The 21,705-nt window shown below is 44.0% G+C and overlaps 1 protein-coding gene and 1 pseudogene across 2 annotated transcripts in view; one reads left to right on the top strand and one right to left on the bottom strand.

The window, feature by feature from the left end:
* LOC101429838 (transmembrane protein 132B) overlaps window positions 1–21,705 on the top strand; it is a 398,604-nt gene that overhangs the window by 342,921 nt on the left and 33,978 nt on the right. The gene's annotated exons all lie outside the window — the stretch shown is intronic.
* On the bottom strand, window positions 14,594–21,059 carry LOC139437010 (DNA repair protein RAD51 homolog 3-like; annotated as a pseudogene).

The following is a 21,705-nucleotide window of genomic DNA, read 5'->3' as shown; positions in this document are numbered from 1 at the left end:
GGGGATCTTGGCTGTGCGTTCGGTGGGCACTGCCAGGTTGGAGCGTGCACGGCCCTTTAGAGGATGAGAGCGGGTTTACTCTGGAACACTATAGGAATAGCTTTTATTCTTGGCACCCTTCTTAGGGGGTGGTAGGGCAGCAAGCAAACTTGCATTTCAGTTTTATGGCTTCTCATTTGCACCATTAGCAAGGGTGTAGGTTTGCACATTTCAATTGCAGTGAAACTTGAAATATCTTTGGTTGTTTAACAGCAACAATATCACAAGCAAAATATTCTGTCCCAGGGTTGTTTGGAGTGATAAATGAGCTCCCCAGGGCAGCAGGCTCACCTAACTGACCTCTCTCAGCTTCAGCGCCTCCCACAGTGGAGGAAGTTCAGGCAACACAAACCTGAAGAATGAATGGGTGACATCCTCCCCACCAGGAGGAAACTACACTCCATGCAGCTCTGTCTTCCCTACGCTTCCACCTCTTTCCACTCAGTTGTGTCCTGCTTGCATTCATTGAACAAATGCTGTTGGAGGCCCATGCTGGAGGTGTGTTGTGTCACCTTCAACCTACTGGCAGCTCTGTGGTGGAGGGACTGTGCCCTTCCTGACCTCCAGAGCCCTGGGCCTGGAGCCGAGCAGGTGCACTCTGCATAGCCAGGGAATGTGTCTAGTGGGGGAGCTCACTGGTGCCTGAAGATGACGCCCCTGCCCCTGGAAGAGGCAGGCCTGCTGGACATGGGTCCAGTCCTGACTCAGCACCCCTCTCTATGGTGCCTGGGGAATTTGCTCTTAAAGATAAGCCCCAGAGACAGGTTTTGTATGTGACAAAAGCTAATATTTATTAAGCTGTTCCCATGTGTCAGTTCCATGAGGACTGTTAGAATCCCCATTTTATAGATGAGCAGACAGCTGCAGAGGGAGGTTAGATAACATTCCAGGCTCAGCTGCCTCGGATGGCCAGGACTGGGGTCCAGCTCAGGCAGCTCGTGCCCTGTGCCAGTGCCCTCAAGCACTGCAGTAAAGAGAGGACCAGTTTCACGTGGTGTGGTCCCATGGAGTGGTGAGGCTGCTTATTTCAGGGCCAGGCTTTCTCCCCCTGCTCTGGAATTGCTGCATATTGATGTGATTTTAGCAGATGCTGAGAGGTAGTGATTATTAACTGCCACAGGTGAACAGGTGCCCTCTTTTTCTCTTAAACATTACAGGTGTACACAGAGAAATTCACTTGTGTGTTAGGAACTAGTGAACATAATAAAACCCACAAAGAATGTAAACTCCTTTTCCCTCCAATTTTCCTATTTGCCCCAATAGAGACGTAACAGGCATAGATGAGAGAGATCTTCTGAGCAGAGAACTTAGCCTGAGTGCCCCATGGGCTTTGTATTGAGGTGTGCCACCAGGCCAGCAAGGATTTCAGAAAGCAATGCTGCCTTTCGCAGCTGGTAGAAATCGGAATTCTGTCTCAGCTGAAAGAACAAAGCATGATCTCTAAGGCAGTGGATGGTGTGGATGGCGCAGCTCGCCTATTAAACAGACAGACCTGTCTCCTTCTGTTCCATTGTGAAGTGAGATGTGCTTCCAGCAGTGAAAGACAGTTTCTAGTCTTATACTTAATTTAGTCATTCTTTTCTGATTATATCTTCTAAACCAGGGGTTCTTAATTTTTTTTTGTTCCACGGACCCCTTTGCCAGTCAGGTGAAAACCACAGACTCCATACGAAGTCCACACTCTACCATGTATTATTTAATAAATATATCACACCCACACCAACATGTCCCCACAAGAATAATGTTTTTTTGAATTTCAATTCAAGCTCACAGACCCCTTGTTAAGAACCCCTGTTCTAAACTGCTGGCTGTTGGATTAATTGGCCATATAAACAGTGCCATGATTTAAGGATTAACTTAAAATACTAAGATAAAATCTCAGATTTCAACATACTTCTTTTGATTTTCTTACAGGGTTTGGTTAGCTTTCCTAAAGAGCCCCTCTCCCAAATGTTTCTGTATAGTTTCAACCACCTCTAAAGCCCAGTGTCCCAAGCCCCCCTTTTAAAATGGAAGGCCCCAGCCCCCAGACACCACTTTGTACGGCCATCTTTTCAGTCTCCAGACCACTCAGCTGCTGCTGTCATCAAGGGTTTCACCCACACCTCCCCCAAGACACTCATTTCCAGCAGAGATGAAGATAATTGTTGCCTCTCAACCTTTGTGTCTAACAGTCAGTAAATATTTGTGTTACCATCTGAGTCGCTCTTCACATGAGCACAGTTGCACAAAGAGCAGCAGACAGCCACGTGCTGAGAGCGTCTGTGTCTGCGGCCACTCACCGAGTGCTGTGCTCTCTAGCCTTAATGGACAGTCTAAGGCGATAAGACACTACTGAGAGCTTGCAGCTCTGCCAGTTCTGATTCTAGCTCTTGAACAACAGTGATGGCTGGGATGAGAGACCTGGGCCAAGCACATTGGACAAGAGTATTCTGGTTTCATAAGTGAGTTAATACAAATAATATAAAACAAATAAAACAGTTTATACGTATTTAAAAGACATGGTGGCGGCGGACTTGGCCCAGTAGTTAGGGCATCCGTCTACCACATGGGAGGTCCACAGTTCAAACCCCGGGCCTCCTTAACCCGTGTGGAGCTGGCCCACGCGCAGTGCTGATGTGCGCAAGGAGTGCCCTGCAATGCAGGGGTGTCCCCCGCGTAGGGGAGCCCCACGCGCAAGGAGTGCGCCCCGTAAGGAGAGCCGCCCAGCGCAAAAGAAAGTGCAGCCTGCCCAGGAATGACACTGCACACACAGAGAGCTGACACAGCAAGATGACGCAACAAAAAGAAACACAGATTCCCATGCCGCTGACAACAACAGAAGCGGACAAAGACGACACAGCAAATAGACACAGAGAACAGACAACTGGGGTGGGTGGGGGGGGGAAGAGAAATAAATAAATCTTTAAAATAAAATAAAATGCATGGTAGAAGGTCTGGCACAAAAAATGTAACCAACACTTGTTAATGATCACTGTTATGATTATGACTCGGTCTTAAACTGTCTGCTTAATTGTTTTCGTATTAAAAATTTGGAATTTCCAATTAAAGAGAAAAACAGACATGAACATGACACTGGGTGTCACAAGGCCATGTTTCAACCCTTGTTTTGCCACCTTGATGCTGTGTGTCCCTGGTGAGCACTTGGCACATCTGGCTCCAGTTTCCTCATTGCTCAGAAAGGGTTGGAGGTGCTTTGCCTGCTTATCTCATGCAGATAAATATTTATGATTTCTGCCTTAAAACTGCAAGGAAAATTCTCCTTTAATCCTATTGATGCATATTATATAACAACATCAGCATCACCAATCAGGGACCATATCTTTCCCTTCTTGTCTTTCTCCTATATCACAATCCTAGACACTTACATTATATATTAACAATAAATATTAAATCCAAGAATGCTTTTATATTTTTTTAAAGAAATGGATTAGGAGGAGCTCTCAAAATCCACCAGGTTGTCCTTTCCTTTCAAGGACTTCAGAAGAGAAGGGGATGGAGAATTCAAATTTGCCAAATGCCCAGACAGTTAAAGAAAAGAAATATCCTCCCGGCACAAGGAGCAGCGTGGTCCCAGCAGAGATGGTGGGGATAGGGTAGAGGGTGAGAAGGACAGGCAGGGCTGAACTGTAATAACCATTTCAGCTAATCCAAGAACTTGGCATTTTAGTCTAAGGTCATTCAAGAGGCTTTTGATTGGTGGATTATTTTAGAACATTAACTGAAGACAGATGTGATTTTGGGCAACGGTGTGAGGGACGGATTAAAGGAAAGAAAGAGTCCTTAAAGAATCTCCTTCCATAAAACAAAAATCAATGGAATACTTAAGTGGAGACAAGTGGGAAATAGGAGACCAGTTATTTGAAAAGATTCAGCAGAAATAGAACCTTCCTGTCATCATAAGTCCATCTTCCAGTTCCTTAAAGAAGGCTGTGTTGATTTTTATTGGGATTGCATTGAATGTGTAGATCAGTTTTGGTAGGATAGACATCTTAATAATATTCAGTCTTCCTATCCATGAACAAGGAATATTCTTCCATTTATTTAGGTCTTCTTTGATTTCCTTGAACAGTCTTGTATAGTTCTCGGTGTATAGGTTTTTTACCTCTTTAGTTAAATTTATTCCTAAGTATTTGATTTTTTTATTTACTATTGTGAATGGTATTTGTTTCTTGATTTCCTCCTGATCTTGCTCATTATTGGTGTACAGAAATGCTACTGATTTTTGCGCATTGATCTTATAACCTGCGACTTTGCTGAACTCTTTTATGAGTTCTAGCAGCTTTGTTGTAGATCTCTCAGGGTTTTTATGTATAGGATCATGTCATCTGCAAATAATGAAATTTTGATTTCTTCTGAAGAAGGTCAACCACCACACCATGGAGCCTAGAGTGTCTACAACTGAAAGCAGGAGGAGTGCATCCAGTATCCATGTGGAATCTAAGCCCCCACTTGACATAGATGTGCAATGGACACAACCAATCCAATGTCCACAGAGAAAATGTGGAATGGGTGTGGGAAGGGTAGCCATGGTGGCTGCTGGGTTTGGGGAATGGGAGGAAGAGATGAGATGTGGAGGCGTTTTCGGGACATGGAGTTGTCCTGGGTGGTGCTTCACGGACAATTACAGGACATTGTAGACCCCCCCAGGGCCCACTGGATGGAACGGGGGAGAGTGTGGGCTATGATGTGGACCATTGACTACGGGGTGCAGTGATGTTCAGAGATGTACTTACTGGGTGCAATGGATGTCTCACGATGATGGGAGAGAGTGTTGCTGTGGGGGGAGTGGGGGGTGGGGGCGGTGGGGTTGATTGGGACCTCGTATTTTTTGAATGTAATTCGTAAAAATAAATAATTTTAATTTAAAAAAAAATAAATAAAATGTGGAAGATAAAAACAAAACAAAACAAAAAATAAGTCCATCTTCCTTCACCTCTGACCACATCCTGCCCTGCTTCTCTCCATCCCATTCCCATGCTTTATTTCCTTCAGAGCATTTACCTCTGGCTTAGTTTTGACTTGTTTGTTGACTTGTCTGTTTGTTATCATTTTTCCATCATGGCAGAATGTGGCCACCCCCTCCACTGTTCACATCTGCATCCACTGCATCTAGCCTGGTGTGGGCATGAAGTCCTTTGTTTGTTCATTCATTCATTCAATGAACTGATTTTTCAATGCAGCACTGAATGAATTCCCACTATGTTCAATGCATTAAAGGGACAGTTCATATTTGGTCTTTGGGTATTTATTGTTACATGTCCCACAGCAGAATTTGAAAGGACATAGTGTACAATTTGTTTGGAAAAGAGCTTGCAGGGCACGCTTTTCATCCTGCCACATGCCCTTGTGACATAGTGGGACATGGACATCCAAGAAGTGCAGTTCCTGTTGGGGGACTTTTCCTTTTGGAAATAAATTCTGACATCTTTGCTTGTGACTAGAGAAAAGGTCTCTGTAGTGTAATGCCTGGCACTTAGTGAGGAAGTTTTGTTCTCAGAATCATGGCTGAGTGAATTGTCATAGACTCAGGTTCCATGTAGGGGACTGTGATGGATGACCCAGAGACTCCCAAGCCTCAGGCCCCTTCATTCTGCAAGGGCAGAGTTTGTGTGTAGAACTGTTGGAGGTGAGGGAAGAGGCAGTTCTTACCTCAAATGAGAAATTGAGAGAAACTGTACAAAGGACAACTAAATGACCACTAAATAATGCTCGCAGAAAATACTGCTTGGGTGATTCTTGGCTTGTTTGAATACAAATGTGGTATCGGTCATTACTAATGAGAAAGCAGTTTGAAAACCTTGTTTGCTTAATTTTATCACTGTGGTAGACTCCTTTGGCCTTCTTCCCAGCTTGAGGTGCTTACCTTTCTTCCCTTTTTTTGTGTGTTTGAGAATTGCTTCCTCATCTCCCTTTCCCTTCCCCTCCCTGGTGCATGTGGGAGGGCTGCTGGCAGCCATGTTCATACCACATGGCCCATTCCCTCGGTGCTAACTGATTGGACAGTCAACCCCATGAGCTGGACCAATCAGTCTCTCCTAGGATGTAAAATTAGTCTTTCACTGTAGTTGCAGTTGCAACAGGTAAAATCCCTTCTATTTCCTCGTTCCAGATTCTTGAGGTTTTACTGCTTTCTAGCCTTAGGATTGATCAGAACCCCCTACATTAGTCTGAAAAATCCTCTTTTTTAAAGCTTCGGTGGGGTTCTTTAACTTATAAGTAAAGAGTTGATGCGTATAGTCAAAATAATAGTAAATAGTCCTTGAGCCTTACTCTGTGCCAGGCCTTGTGAAAAGTAGTTTATACACAGGAGATCAATTTATGACGAGACGGAGGCCAAGAGGTTAAGGACCTTGGCTCACAGCCCCCATTTAGTTAGTGATAATCCTAGGTTTCAGTCTCAAGTAGGCTGACTGAAGAAGAAAAGAGAGAGAATTAGTTTGCTATTGAGAAGATAAAGAAATTAGGGTAATTCAATATGGATAACAAAGATAAAAGTATAATACTTTGTTAAAGCTGGTACCAGAAATAAGAGGAGGGTAATGATGGTGGTATTTTGGTGGAAAAGGATAAAATGAGTGGAGGAATGAATTTGGACATGGAAAAGGAAATGGAAAACTAAGCCAAAGAGAATAATACATTGTATGTCATATATTTTGCTGAAATGCAGCTAAAGAGAACAAAGCGGGTGAGGTGGCAAGGGAACAGTGAGTCCAGGGAGACCGAGCCCTTTCTGTAGAGCCCAAGATGTAGAGAAACTCTGAATAACCAGTTAAGTTATTATTATGGATTTGGTCACTGGAAAACATGCTCTCAAGAAGTTAATATCTGAACAAAGGGAAAGATGAAGAAAGGCTTTCTTGGAGATGAAAGGAATTCAACTAGAATTAGGAGAACTAAAGAACTGTTATTTTTACAATTGGTGGCTCTTGCAATAGGGAAAGATGATGTAAGCATGAGTATGTTAGTATATATGTGTGTATGTTAGTATGTATGCTAATATATGTGTATGTGACTGTATTTGTGAATGAGCATGTTTATATGTATATATGTCAGTATGTATGTGTGAGTATGTTAGCATGTTGTTATGTGCGAGCATGTTAGGATATGTGGGTGTATTGTAAGTACATGTTAATGTGTGTACATGTGTTAGTATGTGCGAACATGTTAGTATGTGTGTCAGTAGCTGTGTTATGTATGTGAGTGCATGTTAGTTTGTGTGTATGACTGTGTTAGTATGTGTGGGTGTGTGAATATAGTTACAGTCTGCCTCAAACGTGCCTGACGCGCACGTTTGCATCCCGGGCATCAGGCACGTCTGGCTCCCTGGGCTTAACCACCCTGTGCCCTCTCTGCCGCCCTCCCCATCTCCCCACCTGGATGGGCTTCTCGGTGGTTCCTGGCCGCCATCCTCTCTGGCCGCACTCCGCCTGCACCGAGGCAGCAGCAGCCCCAGGCCTCTGCCCGACCACGCGCCCCGGGAGCAGGAAAACGGGTTCCGAGTGAGGGAGCTTCCTTCCCAGAAGCCTCCGCAAACGTCTCCTCACCTGCCATTGGCTGACTTGGATCACCTGACTATCCCTGAGCCAATCACTGTGGCCAGGAGGACGGGGCGCGCTGATTGGCCAGCCCAGACCCTTAGGCGAGGCAGCTTCTGGGAAATCCAGGGAGGGCCTTAAGTAAAGGTGGTGAGAGATGGTCAGGAGGATGCGGGGGCGCCGGGAGTCCCCTGGAGGCAGCTGCGCCTTCCTACCTGTGGTCTGGGTAGCGGGGCCGTGGGAGCCTCCGCCTGCTCTTCTTTTCCATCTTTATGGTCCAAAGAAATGATGCAGTGCTCCCAGGGTACGGAGAATGTGGTTTGGATGATACAGGGATGGCGTTTTTAGTGTAAATATATCTAATATACTAGTATTCTTGTGTAAATGTATTTCAGTATGTAATTGTGTAAAACTAGCATTTAAAGCATGCTTTTTCATCAGTGAGTGATTTTAACATGAGGTTAGGTAGAAGAAAATTGAGGAAACCCATTTAAAGTCAGTTGTGTCACCACAAACACTTCTAAAACACGTTCATCCCCTCAAACCTCCCAGTACCCATTAGCAGTCACTCCTCATTGCTTCCCAACTCCCCCAGCTGTAGGCCATCATGAATCTACCTTCTGTCTCCATAGATTTGTCTCGTCTTAACATTTTGTATAATTTGGATCATACAATAAGTGGTATTTTATGTCTGGCTTTCACTTAGCATAATGTTCTCAAAGTTTATTCATTTTGTAACGTGCATCATCTCTTCGTTCCCTTTTATGGCTGAACAATATTCCATTGTGTGGATATACCACATTTTAATTATTCATTCATAAGTTGATGAACATTTGGGTTATTTTACTTTTGACTATTAATGTTACTCTGAACATGACAAGTTTTTGCATGGACATTTGTTTTAATTTCTCTTGGGTATATACTTTGGAGTGAAATTTCTTTGTCATGTGGATGCTTCATGTTTAACCTTTTAAGGACTTGCTTTACTGTTTTCCACAGTGGCTGCACTAATCTTTCATTTCTACCAGCAGGAGTATAAGGATTCTGATTTATTCACATCCTAACGGTTGTTATCTGTTCTTTTAAAAAAATTCTTTTTTGGGGGGAGCAAATGTGGCTCAAGTGGTTAGGTGCCTGCCTCCCACACAGGAGGTCTAGGGCTGGGCTCTGGTGCCTCCCAGGAACAAAACAAACAAACAAACAAAATAATAAGCAAACAAGCGAAGCTCAGGGAGACCATGTGGCCCAGTGGTCCTGAGTGCAATCCCCAGTAGTGGTATCTCAAAAGAAAAATTTTTTTTTTTGTAGTAGCATATATAGACCTTGAAATTTTGCATTTTGACCATGTTCAAGTGTACAACTCAGTAGTATTAATAACAGTTGCAAGATTGTGCAGCCATCACCCACATTCTAGCCATCATAGTGGATATGAAATGGTGTCTAATTGTGGTTTTTTTTTTTTTTTAAAGATTTATTTATTTATTTAATTTCCCCCCCTCCCCTGGTTGTCTGTTCTTGGTGTCTATTTGCTGCGTCTTGTTTCTTTGTCCGCTTCTGTTGTCGTCAGCGGCTCGGGAAGTGTGGGCGGCGCCATTCCTGGGCAGGCTGCTCTTTCTTTTCACGCTGGGCGGCTTTCCTCACAGGCGCACTCCTTGCGTGTGGGGCTCCCCCACACGGGGGACACCCTTGCGTGGCACGGCACTCCTTGCCCGCATCAGCACTGCACGTGGGCCAGCTCCACACAGGTCAAGGAGGCCCGGGGTTTGAACCGCGGACCTCCCATATGGTAGACGGACGCCCTAACCACTGGGCCAAAGTCCGTTTCCCTAATTGTGGTTTTGATTTAACATTTCCCTAATGACTAGTGATGTTGAGTATATTTTCATGTGCTCATTGACCATTTAAAGATTTATTTTTTATTTATTTCTCTCCCCTCCCCCCCAGTTGTCTGCTCTCTGTGTCCATTCACTGTGTGTTCTTCTATGACCACTTCTATCCTTGTCAGCGGCACCAGGAATCTGTGTTTCTTTTTGTTGCGTCATCTTACTGTGTCAGCTCTCCGTGTGTGCCGCGCCATGCTTGGGCAGGCTGCACTTTCTTTTGCGCTGGGTGACTCTCCTTACGGGGCACACTCCTTGCGCGTGGGGCTCCCCTACACGAGGGACACCTCTGCGTGGCACAGCACTCCCTGCGTGCATCAGCCTTGCACATGGGCCAGCTCCACATGGGTCAAGGAGGCCTGGGGTTTGGACCAGACTTCCCATGTGGTAGGTGGACCCTCTATCCATTGGGTCTAGTATGCTTCCCTGTCCATTTATATATCCTTTGGAGAAGTGTCTGTTGAGCTTTCTTGCCCTTTTGTAATTGGGTTATTTATCTTTTTATTAATTTGTGTGAGTTTTTATATATTATAGATATGTTATTAATCAAATGTATGATTGGTAAATATTTTCTCCCATAATGCTGGTTGTATGTTCACTTTCTTGATAGTGTCCTTTGATGTAGAACAGAGAAGCTTTTAATTTTCATGAAGTCCTATTTTTTTTCCTTTGGTTGATTGTTCTTTCAGTGCCATAATGGAGACACCATTGCTTAATTCAAGATCATGAAGATTTGTGCATATGTTTTCTTCTAAGGTTGCAGCTCTTACATTTAAGTCTTTGTTTCATTTAGAGTAGAATTTTACTTATGGTGTGAATGAAGATAATTTCATTCTTTTGCATGTGGATCTCCAGTTGTCCCAGCACCATTTGTTGAAAACACAATTCTTTCAACATTGAATTGCCATATCACCCTTATTGAAAATCAATTTAGCATAAATGTGAGAGTTTATTTCTCCACTTTCTGTAATGTTCCATTGATGTAGACTTAGATCTTCTGCCAGTATCATTGTCTTGGTTTTTGTAGCTTTGTAGAAAGTTTTGAAATCATCAAGTGTGAGTTCTCCAACTTTGTTCTTTTTCAAAATTGTTTTGCTTACTCTGTCTCCCTTGTATTTCCATATGAAATTTAAGATCAGTTTGCCCGTTTCTGCACAAAGAGCAGCTGGGATTTTGATAGAGATTACATCGAATCTGTAGATCATTTGGGGGAGAAATATTGTCTTAACAATATTTATTCATCTGTTTCATGATAAGGGGATGTGTTTCCATTTATTTAGGTCATCTTTAATTTCTTTAAACATTGTTTTCTAGTTTTCAGAGCATATGTTTTGCACTTCTTTTGGTAAATATGTTCCTATGTATTTTATTCAATTTGTTCCTATTGTAATGGAATTTTTTTCTTATTTCCATTTTTGGGTTGTTCATTGCTAACATACAAAATCAAGTAATTTTTGTCTCTTGGGCTTGTATCTTGCAAACTTACTGAATTCATTTGTTATAATAGGTTTTAGTGGATTCTTTAGGATTTTCTATATTCAAGATCATGTCGTCTATAAAGGGAGATGGTTTTACTTCCTTCTTTCTTATCTGGTTGCCTTTTATTTCATTGTCTTGCCTAATTGCCTTGGTTAGAATCTCTAGTGCAATGTTGAGTAGAAGTGGTGAGAGAAGATACCCTTGCTGTGTTCCTCATCTTAGAAATTATTCAGTCTTTTACCATGGGTTCTTTGTAGATGCCCTTTATCAGGTTGAGGAAATTCCCTTCAATTCCTTGGTTGTTGAGTGTTTTCCTCATAAACAGGTGCTACATTTGTCACATTTTTTTTCTGCATCTATTGAGATGATAATAGTGTACTACATTATTTGATTTCTGGTATCAAACCAACCATGCATTCCTGGGATAAATCCCACTTGGCCAAAGTATCTTTTGTAGTGTGTTGCTGTATTGAGATTGCTAGCATTTTGTTGAGTGAGGATTTTTGCCTCTGTGTTCATTAGAGATATTTGTCTATAGTTTTCTTTTCATATGGTATTTTTGTCTGGTTTTGGTGTTAGGATAATTTTGTCTTCATAGAATGAATTGGAAGTGTTTCTTCATCTTTTGTTATTTTGAAATATTTGTGAAGGACTTGATTTATTTGTCTTTAAGCATTGGTTAGAAATCAGCAATGGAGCCATCCGGGCGAGGTTAATTTTTATGGGTATTTTTTAAATTACTAATTTAATCCCTTCACTTGTGATAGACCCATTCAAATTTTCTATTTGTCCTTGAGTCATTTTCATTGTTTTAATTTACCCTTATTTGTGAATTTCCCAATTTTCTTTCTGCTTTTAATTTCTAATTTTATTCCATTGTAGCCTGAGAACATTCTTTGTATGACTTAAATCCATTTGAATGTATTAAGCCTTAATCCATAGCTTAGAATATGGCCTATCTTTGAGAAAGTTCCATGTACACTTGAGAAGAATGTGCATTCTGCTATTGTTGAGTCAAATGTTCTGTAGATGCCTCTTAGTCAATTTAATTTATTGTTTGAGTATTATGTTTCATTGTTGATCATTCTAGTCATTCTATCCATTTTTGAAAATGGTATTGAAGTCTCTAATTATTGTTGAAATTTCGATTTTTCCTTTTAATTCTTTGCTTTTTTTCCTTATTGTATTTTTGGGCTCTATTTTAGGTGCATATATGTTTATAATTTGTATATATTCCTGATAGATCAAGCATTTTATCATTATAAAACGTCCCTCTCTATTTCTGGCAATATTTTTCATAATCTTTTTTTTTCTTCCAGATTCCTTGTGATTGTGGTTTTGGATGATATATTAGTATCTTTTCCCATCCTTTTACTTTCAACCTATTTGTATCTTAGAATTCACAGTATACTACTGCAGATAGCATATAGTTTTATCTTCCTTTTTGTTTCATCCATGCTGACAATCTCTGCCTATTTATTTGGTTGTCAAATCTAGTCACTTGAAAGTCATTAATTATATATTTGAATATACATCTGCCATTTTACTTTTTGTTTTCTATGTATCTGTGTCTTTTATTCCATATTCCCTTTTTAAGCTTTCTTTGCATTCACTGAGTGTTTTCTAAGTATAATATTTTAATTCTTTTAATGATGTTTCACTATTGTTCTTTTCTTTGTGGTTGCTTTGAGGCTTACTATATATCTCTTAACTTATCAAAACTCTATATAAGATTTCTACTAAGTTAATTCCAATGAGCTATAGCTTCTATATTGTATTGCTTCTATAGAGCAAAGCTCTATTTCATCTTTCTTTTTTTGTGCTTCTATTGTTATATATGCTACAGCCATATATGTTACAGACGCAAAAATGTGTTATTTTTTTACTTTATATAATTGAATATATTTTAAAGAAGCTGACAGAAGAAAGAAGAACAAGTGTACATTTATAGACTGTGTTATAGTAACCTTCTTATTTGCCATTCCTTGTTCTCTGCACCTGTTCCTTTGGATTCAAGTTACTGTCTGATTTCATTTCCTTACTTCAGTATAGCTTTGATCCCACCCATGTCCTTGGTACTATGTTTGTTACATATATTGAATTTATGTTATAAGCCCAACTATATTATATACATACTCTTTTATACAACTGCTTTTAAAATCATTTAAGAGAAAAAAGGAGAAGAAAGAAGAAATATGTATTTGTACCATTTAAAAAATAATCACATAATTAATTTTATTGGTGCTCTTTTTTTTTCATATGGATTCAGCATTACTCTCTGGGATCCCTTGCTATCAGTATGAAGGATTTCCTTTAGTATTTCTTGTAAGGTGGATCTGTTAGCAGTGAATTGTCTCAGTTTTGTTTATCTAAGGGTATCTTTATTTTGTCTTCATTTCTGAAAGATAGTTTAGAATGCTTGGTTTACAGATTTCTTCTTCTTTGAGCACTTTGAGTATATTAAACCACTGCCTTCAAGCCTCTTTTGCAATTGATGAAAATTCAGATGTTAATCTTGCAATACCCACGTATGTGATGAGTCATTTTTGTTCTACTGTTTTCAATATTTTCTGTTGCTATTTGGCTTTCATCAATGATGTGTCTAGGTGGGAATCCCTTTATGTTTATCTTACTTGGAGTTTATTGAGCTTCTTAGATGTGTAGATTAATGCTTTTCAACAAAGTGCGGAGTTTTTCAGCTATTATTCTTCAAATATTTACTTCTTTCTCTCCTTTCTCCCTTTTTTGTTCCTGGTATATATGCTGGTATGCTTGATTATGGTCCACTTTTGTCCCAGGCTGTGTTCATTTTTCTTCATTCTTCCTTTGCCTGTTTTTTTGGAGTACATAATTTCTATCAATCCATTTGTTTTGCTGCCTTTTTTCCCTTTTGCCAGCTCACACCTACTCTTGAGCCTCTATGAATTTTTTTTTGCAGAAATAAATAATGGTGTATTCATCAACCTATTCTGGAAGATATATGTTCTAGACAATTTCTAGATGAGATAATAGCACCGAAGACATTCCTTTAACATAATAAAACAATATAGAAAGTTAAACCAATGGCTTGGAATTTTAGAATAGAGGTTACCTAAATCAATTTGGTCAGTTAAAAATTTTATTTTACTAATAAATCTGAATATAATGATATACTGACTCATGGTGCTAAACAAAAAAAACTTCTGTCATTTTTAGGAGTTTCCAAAGTTACATTTCAAACAGAGAACAAAATATTTTCTGGGCAGTTGTCAAAGAAGGGGGCCATTCTGAATGATAAATTCAGATTGGCCACATGAGATCAGCTCTCCACTTGGGTGAATCATAATACCTATATCATCTCTACTAAACGCTACAGAAAATGAAAACAGAACAAAATAGTAGAACAGTGCTTTAAAATAACTTGTTCAGAGAATCAGATTTCTTAATTGTTTTTCCCATTCACTTCAGTATATTTCTCATTCACTCATGCCGTAGTATGCCTTTATATTTTAAAGTAACACGTCTCCTGCTTGTGCACATTGGATGTCAAAGCATCAGCATATTTGCATACTTTGAGATTAGCCTTTGGGTTTCTATTCTTCTGATTCTTGTGACCATTTCCAGAAATTCATTGAAGCTTCTGCTGGCAATGAACATTCAGTAGCAACAACAGCATCTCTAAATCCCTAAGACTAAAGCAGGAACCAGTGAGACCTGACTTCCATCAAACTTGGTTGTCATTTGATTGGTAAAAATTACAGCTAATCTGTGGTTCTTTGCAAGACTGATCATTTCCTGGGCTAGGCTATTTCGTTACTGAGTATGAAGTGATAGATCATCTAGGTCATGACATAATAGAAGAGGAGTACTTACTGATTTGGGGGTTCTTAACCAGGGGTCCATGAGCTTGAATTGAAATTCAGGAAAACATTCTTGTGGGGACGTGTTGGTGCAGGTATGGTATGTTTATTTATTTTTTTATTTTTTATTTTTTTTTAAGATTTATTTTTATTTATTTAATTCCCCTCCCCTCCCCCGGTTGTCTGTTTTCTGTGTCTTTTTGCTGTGTCTTGTTTCTTTGTCTGCTTCTGTTGTTGTTATCAGCACGGGAAGTGTGGGCGGTGCCATTCCTCGGTAGGCTGCTCCCTCCTTCGCGCTGGGCGGCTCTCCTTATGGATGCACTCCTTGCGCGTGGGGCTCCCCTACGCGGGGGACACCCCTGTGTAGCACGGCACTCCTTGTGCGCATCAGCACTGCGCATGGGCGAGCTCCACACGGGTCAAGGAGGCCCGGGGCTTGAACCGCGGACCTCCCATGTGGTAGACAGACGCCCTAACCACTGGGCCAAAGTCCGTTTCCCAAGGTGTGGTATGTTTATTAACTAATATGTGGTGTACTGTGGGCTTAGTAAGGGGTTGGTGGTTTTCACCTGACTGGCAAAGGGGTCCATGGAACAAAAAATGGTTAAGAACCTGCACTAATCAAACCTTTGAGTGTTCTGAAATGAAGCCGGGAAGGAAATAAATTTGTGCCAAAAGTCCTGTGTAATCATGACAATGTAAATGACAAATATGGGAAAAAAATCTTTTCAGGAGTGAAATCCTCCAGTTTTCGGTGCTCCTCTCCCACATGTGTTCCTGCTATAAGGTGAAGGTGCTGAATGCAGGCAGCAGCAAGGACTACCACTCTGTCCGCTGTAAAACTTCCCTCTGTATCAATAAAAACTGCTTCACCTGCCACTCCTCCAAAACACTCTGGTATCTGCTCATCTGCTGCCAACTGCATATGTAATTATGCTTTCCCAATATCAGGTGCACCAGAGATTTCTGTTGTTTTGGCTAAGGGTACTCCCCTCCCAAGAACATTATATAGTGCTGAACAGAAGGTCATTATATAGTGCTGAACAGAAGCCCATGGTATGCTCCTGCTCAAGAAGTTCCAGTGCTGTACGCTCCTTGCCTGTCTCAGATGTACCAGCATATCTTGGCATATTTAAGAGACATGATATGTAGAGTTTCTAAGGCTTCCTCTTTAGAAATCCTAACTTCTTTGCTGAGCTCTGAAGGTCTCACCTCGAGGAATTCCTTGGCAGTCTAGGAACTCACAAACACTAATTTTACCTGCACTGCTGTGAACAGCGGGAAAACTCCCTAAATCCTGCTGCATTTCAATGCAGAATCCTTGATTGCAGTCTCCGTGCAACCAAACTCTGCTTGTCAGTGCCCCAGCCTGTGCCATGTGTCCTGTAGTGAATTTTTCATTTCAATTCTTACACTTTTCAACTCTAGGATTTCCAGTTGATATTTTTTGATAATTACTACTTCTTTATTGATATTCTCTATTTGAGGAGCATTGTCATCAAACTTTCCTTTATTGCTTTAATCATTGTTTTTTTTAGTTCTTTCAACATGCATGTGACAGCTTTTAAGTCTTTGTTAAATTCAACATCTGGCCCTTTCATAGGCAGTTTCAGTTACCTGCTGTTTTCCCTTTATATAGATAGCATTTTCCTCTGTATTTTCATGTCTTAAAATGTTTTTTTTTTTGCTCAAAAGTTGATATTTTAGATAATATCCTGTACCTCTGGGTACAGATCCCTACCCTTAGGGCTTTTCATTGTTGTTTTTGCTGGCCTGTTTATTTAGTGACCACATGGACTCTTTCATTAATGCCTGTTTCTCCTGCAGTGTGAAGCCTTTCTGGGGAGACAGTGGTTTTATCAGGGCTCTCTTTGACTCTTTCCTTGGTCTCTCTGCTTAGCTGTCTTCATTGGTATCCCACCCAGCTGTTAGGCCCCACTAATTTCCCACTGATGATTCTAACATTGTGTGGACATACATTTTTCCATGGTCTGCTGTATTAAAGTTGGGTCCCTTTGCATAATGGTTTTTGTAGCTAGTATTTCGAGTTTGTCCTGACCTTAGTAGGGCTATTCTTAGTTGTTTTTACCTAGTTCTCTCTGGAAAACTGGCCTACAGTTTAGCTTGTAGCTCTCCTGACTACCATTCCCCTCTTAATTATTACCACCAAAATCTCCATTATTTTTGGTAATGTCCTGAGGCCCGAATTTCCACATACTCTCTTCCAAATAAAGTGAGTTCCTTTGGGAGAACTTTAGACTCTCCTTTCTCTGGGCTGGAGAGTTCCTTTGGCTGGTGATGAATTGGCTAAATGTGGTCCTGCTGGGTCACAGCTGGCAGCCTGTTGGCATCCAGAGTCCCTGAGCACAGCAACCAGGCAGAGGACCTGCACCCAGCTCCCCAGGAAAGTCCTGCTGTGTGGGCTCTGTGGCCTTTCCCAGACCTCCAGGGGCACCAGCAACCAGCCCACTGCAGCATTTAATGAGACGTGGACCTCCTTTTTGGCAGGCAGGATTTGTGGCCCGTTTTGAAGAGTGCTACTAGACGGGGGATCAGATATTTTAAAAATACTCTTATTGTGATGTTGGGTTGTATCTTGTTGCAAGACAGGTAGACTCGGTAACTAATTCCATTTGCGGAAGAAAGGGGTGGCCTAGAAGCCTGCAATCGTTCAAAACAAGCACCCTCCACACTGGGAGTTTCCAGCTGGGGTTTAGAATGAAGAACTGTCTGTGGGCTCTTCTTCCAGGTTACAGGGCTGGTGTTGGGTGAGGAGGAGATGCTGTCTTCCTGGGACTTGTGTTTGGTAGCCCTTCATAAGATGGATACCTTAACCACATCTTCAAATGAGATTTCTAAATCATCTGTGGACGGGTCAACAGAGCCTTTTAGTGGGGCATGCCATGTGCTTTCAAGAGCAATGTCTCTTGCTTAAGCCTTTCTCTAGTAAGGCTCATGTACCTCTGGTGGTCTGAAAAATGGGGTTTGGTGGAACAGAGACAAACCTTTTTTTTTTTTTTAATTTTTTAATATATATTTATATTAGTGTACTAGAAAATAAAATCCACAGTTTTGCAGGTAATGTTGTTGGGGCAGCTATGAGTGGGCAGAGTGCAGTTATCAGCTGCACCCAGACTGCTTGGTTGGAGGTACTGCAGCATTGTGCCTGTGAAATTGAACACCTGTTACCAGTGTATGGCAGTGAGGAGAGAGCCGATGGTTATCAGCCACCTCTGGAGTTTCTCATATTCTCATTTCAGAGTACCTGCTGTGCTGTTATTTCAGTAATTCATCAAAAGTTTAAGTAATTTTTGAAAGGACGATATGGCAGCAATCATGAGAGTGCCACACGAATTTTGGAAGTCTTGGCCCAAGAGATGTCCTTAATTCAATCTTTTGTTTCACAGAAAGTTAAAGGTATATTAATTTTAATTCTGTTATTCCATATACTGTTGTAGTGTCAGGTGCTGGAACTAGATAATTAAGACCTTGAATGTCTCATGCCATATTAGGGGAGCCCTGATACAGTTTGAAAAAAGCTCCAGTAAATGGGTGCAGTGTGGAATGGGGTGTAGGAGAGCTGTGGCTGGGGAGACAGGAAAGACTTCACAGGGGAAGGGGTGTTTGAGCTGTGTGTTGAAGGATGCATAGGAGTTCACCAGGCAAACAAGTGGCAGAGGCATGTCAGCCAGAGCAGGGAGCCTGAAAGTATGAAGGAGCAGGGGCAGGAGAGTGGGTGGGGTAAGGAATGCGGCCTCTCTCCGTGTGGCTGGTGGGATAGGTTAAGGTGCATGTAGGTGGGAGGACGGGCAGGGCCTGAGCTCGAGAGGGCGACTGGGATGTGACGACCTTCAAACCATGCTAAGGAATGGAGGCCTAATTTATGGGCCAGGATGGCCCAGAGAGCCATTTGCGTCACCTGTCCCGTGGTGGCCATCACAGGCAAGCCCAGCACGCCTTCCTGCGCGAGCCCCCGTTCCCCCCAGCACTGAGCAGCCTCCCAGTGGTGATGGGCGCGGGCAGGTGAGATGAACCTGCCTCTGTGCCTGGTAGAGCCTAGGGAGCCAGCGAGAGTTTTTAATAAGGATGGAAAGCATGATGCTAATGAACCTGTTATTCTGGAGGAGTAAAAAGGCACTTCCCTTCCTTTCCAGTGGGGCCAGATCACATACGTCAGGAGGTCCTTAGGCCAGAGGCCCTAAAAGGACAGGCCTGGGAGCAAAGACAAGCTCTGTCCAGCCTGTAAGTGAAAACACGTGTAGTTAGATGCCAGTATTGACATATCAGTAGTGGTCACCAGAATCTGGATTCCCTGCTTCTCTTGAAAAGCCAGAAGGTCTGTGTCCACTGTCCTGGCATCCACGTGGCCGGGCAGGCTCGGCCGAGGAGCGGCTGCCCCTTTAAGTGGGGTGTTTGCCGCAGCCCCTGCTTTTCCCAGTCACGCAGCACCCACCTTCCTGGTTCACGTTACCTCCTGGCCCCAGCAGGGACTTGGTTGTGGAGTCAACCCACACCAGCAGCTCTTGCAGTGTACCCCAGGCCAGTGGTGCTGAAAAGTTAGGGGTCAGTTGCACACATAACTGAATTCTGTGACAAACAGATAAGATTAGCTACATTATATAAAGTACTAGAAATGTTTATTAGATACAATAGATTGTAACTGATTGCCAGTGGAAATAGAGGTTTTCTCAAATCAGCACTTAAAGTAAGACCCACGAGGATTTCACCACGGGGGGCCACTTCCCAGCCGTCCAGAAGCAGAGTTTTGAGCCAGGGACTGCGCCGGCCCCGCCCCGCTGGACAGGCCCGGAGCTGACCGCAGGCGGGTTCCCCGGCCCCTCCGTGTGGCCGAGGCGCCCGGGGCTCCTGCCTTCCCCGTGCCTGGCCCAGCCTGGCCGCGTCCTGGGACTTGGGGTCCCTCGTTGGGGCCCTTCACTGACAGCGTGAGTGTGGACGTAAACACTTCTCGTGGCAGCAGGGCACGGATCTGCCTTTGCCAGGAGTTTTAGCTTGGGCCTTTCAGAGCCCTCTCCTCGACTTTCGGGGTCCAGAGCAGGTGGGAGAAAGGCCCCCCTTTGTATTTACAGCCCCTTTTCCTGGAGTCTCAGAGAGCAACTCTCAGCTACTGATTTTTCACCTTGGGTGTGCAGCTCACAGCTTTCTTTTATAGAAGTTTCTTTTCTGAAAGAAATTTTCATAAGTAGTTTCAAAATAAGTTTGGAAAACATGCACCCTGCAGATCTCTCTTTCTCTTCCCCCTGAGAATATGCTTTTCCTGCCAAAATGCTTTTCTTTTATGTGGCTCATTTATATGCAAACCCTGAACCCCTAAGCCGCGGCTCCAGCACCTGGGCCCGGGAGTTCATTACCAGCCGCTCCCTGCAGGCTCCGCGTTTGCGGCTGGAGCTGGGGTGAGGGGCTGGGGGCCCCGTGAGCTGAGCCTTCACCACCTCAACGAGCCTTAATCCCCTTTGGGGCACCGCGTGCGAATCGGAGTCCTGGATCTTTTCCTAAACTAGCAAGTGCTGTGGTGCTTTTTAGTTCTCCCAGTGTCAAGGGAGAAAATGCTAAAGTGAACACATCCCACAGATAAGCGTGTGCTAAACTTTGTACCCAGCCATGAACTTGGCCCTGGGTTGCCAGGGGTGCTCTTGGTGAGGGGCTTTCTTGAGAGCCCTTGTCTGCAAAGGCAGAAGCAAACCGTGTTGACTGTCTCAGGCAGGGCTTCCGCCCCGAGGGACAGAGGCCCTGCACTTCCTGTCTCTTCCGTCGGGCTGGCCCAGCACGCAGAGTCCCGGGAAATCGCCTGCGCCCTGCACTGGTGCCACCTAATGGGGGCCCGGAGGGAGGGGTGCCAGGGAGCCTGTGGCGAGGGGCTGCTCCAGGCGCGGTCACTCGGGGCCAGCCGCAGCCCCTCTAGGGTCAGGGGGCCGACGGCAGCCAGCGGGCCTGGCCCCGGGTGGGCGCCGGGGAGGCCTGGCTGCTCCCGCCTGGAGCCCACCTCCGTCCACACCCGGGCCGCCTCCCCTCTGCTCACTTTGGGTCCTCGGGGCCCATCCCAGGGCCCGGCACACGACGTCGCCCGCCCAGCCCGGCCTGGGTCTAACCTCAGACTCACCGTGAACTCTGCGCCTTCCGGGGGCCGTGTCCTGGGCTGCCTCCCCACGAAGGGGGCGCAGATCCCGCAGTTCCGGCGGTGGCCCTCGGCCCAGGACGTCGGGCTCCTCACGGAGGTGCCGGGTGTGGGGCGAGGCGGGAGGGGGCGCAGCGGTCCCTCTGCCCATGCTGCCCTGGCTCCGCCCTGGCCGGGAGGCCTGGACCGTCCGTCCGTCCCAGGCCGAGCGCTGGACCTGCCAAGGAGAAGGGGCACGTGGCGGCCGAGGTCCAGCGCAGGAGGCCGGCGCCGTGCGTGAGGTCGCTGGTGACCCACTGCCCTGAGGCTGCGTCCCTCAGAGCGCGTGGCCCGTCAGGATGGCCAGGGCCTCGGGAGGTCCCGGGCTGGGGGGGGCCGGTGGGGGAGGGCCCGCGGGGCCTGCAGTGACTGGCTGGACGGCCCTGCAGCCCCCAGGCGCCCTCATTTGTTTGGTCCTCAGTCTCCCTGTGCAGCCCCACGCCTCAACCCCGGGCCACGGGAAACCTAGTCAGGCGCACTTGTCCCCAAAGGATTCGCATTACAGGCCAGGAGGGGACAGAGGAGGGAGCGTCCAGGTAGCAGGTCTTAGTGCGTGAAGATAGAAAGGCGGACAGAAGGCTCCTCAGGCCAGGGCCGTGGCTTTTCTAGAACTTTCTAGGAGAATGATTTGATTTGGCAAATTCCCTTTATAATGGTCTTTACAAACATGTAAGCATCCTGTATCGTTGACAGTGGATCCTATGTTTGCTTTTGTGTTCAGAGGGGCCCAAAGGCTGTATCTCATGGACATTTCACGG

Source organism: Dasypus novemcinctus, chromosome 19, assembly GCF_030445035.2.
Source record: "Dasypus novemcinctus isolate mDasNov1 chromosome 19, mDasNov1.1.hap2, whole genome shotgun sequence".
Taxonomy (NCBI): Eukaryota; Metazoa; Chordata; class Mammalia; order Cingulata; family Dasypodidae; genus Dasypus; species Dasypus novemcinctus.
This window is presented reverse-complemented; position numbering and strand designations above follow the sequence as displayed.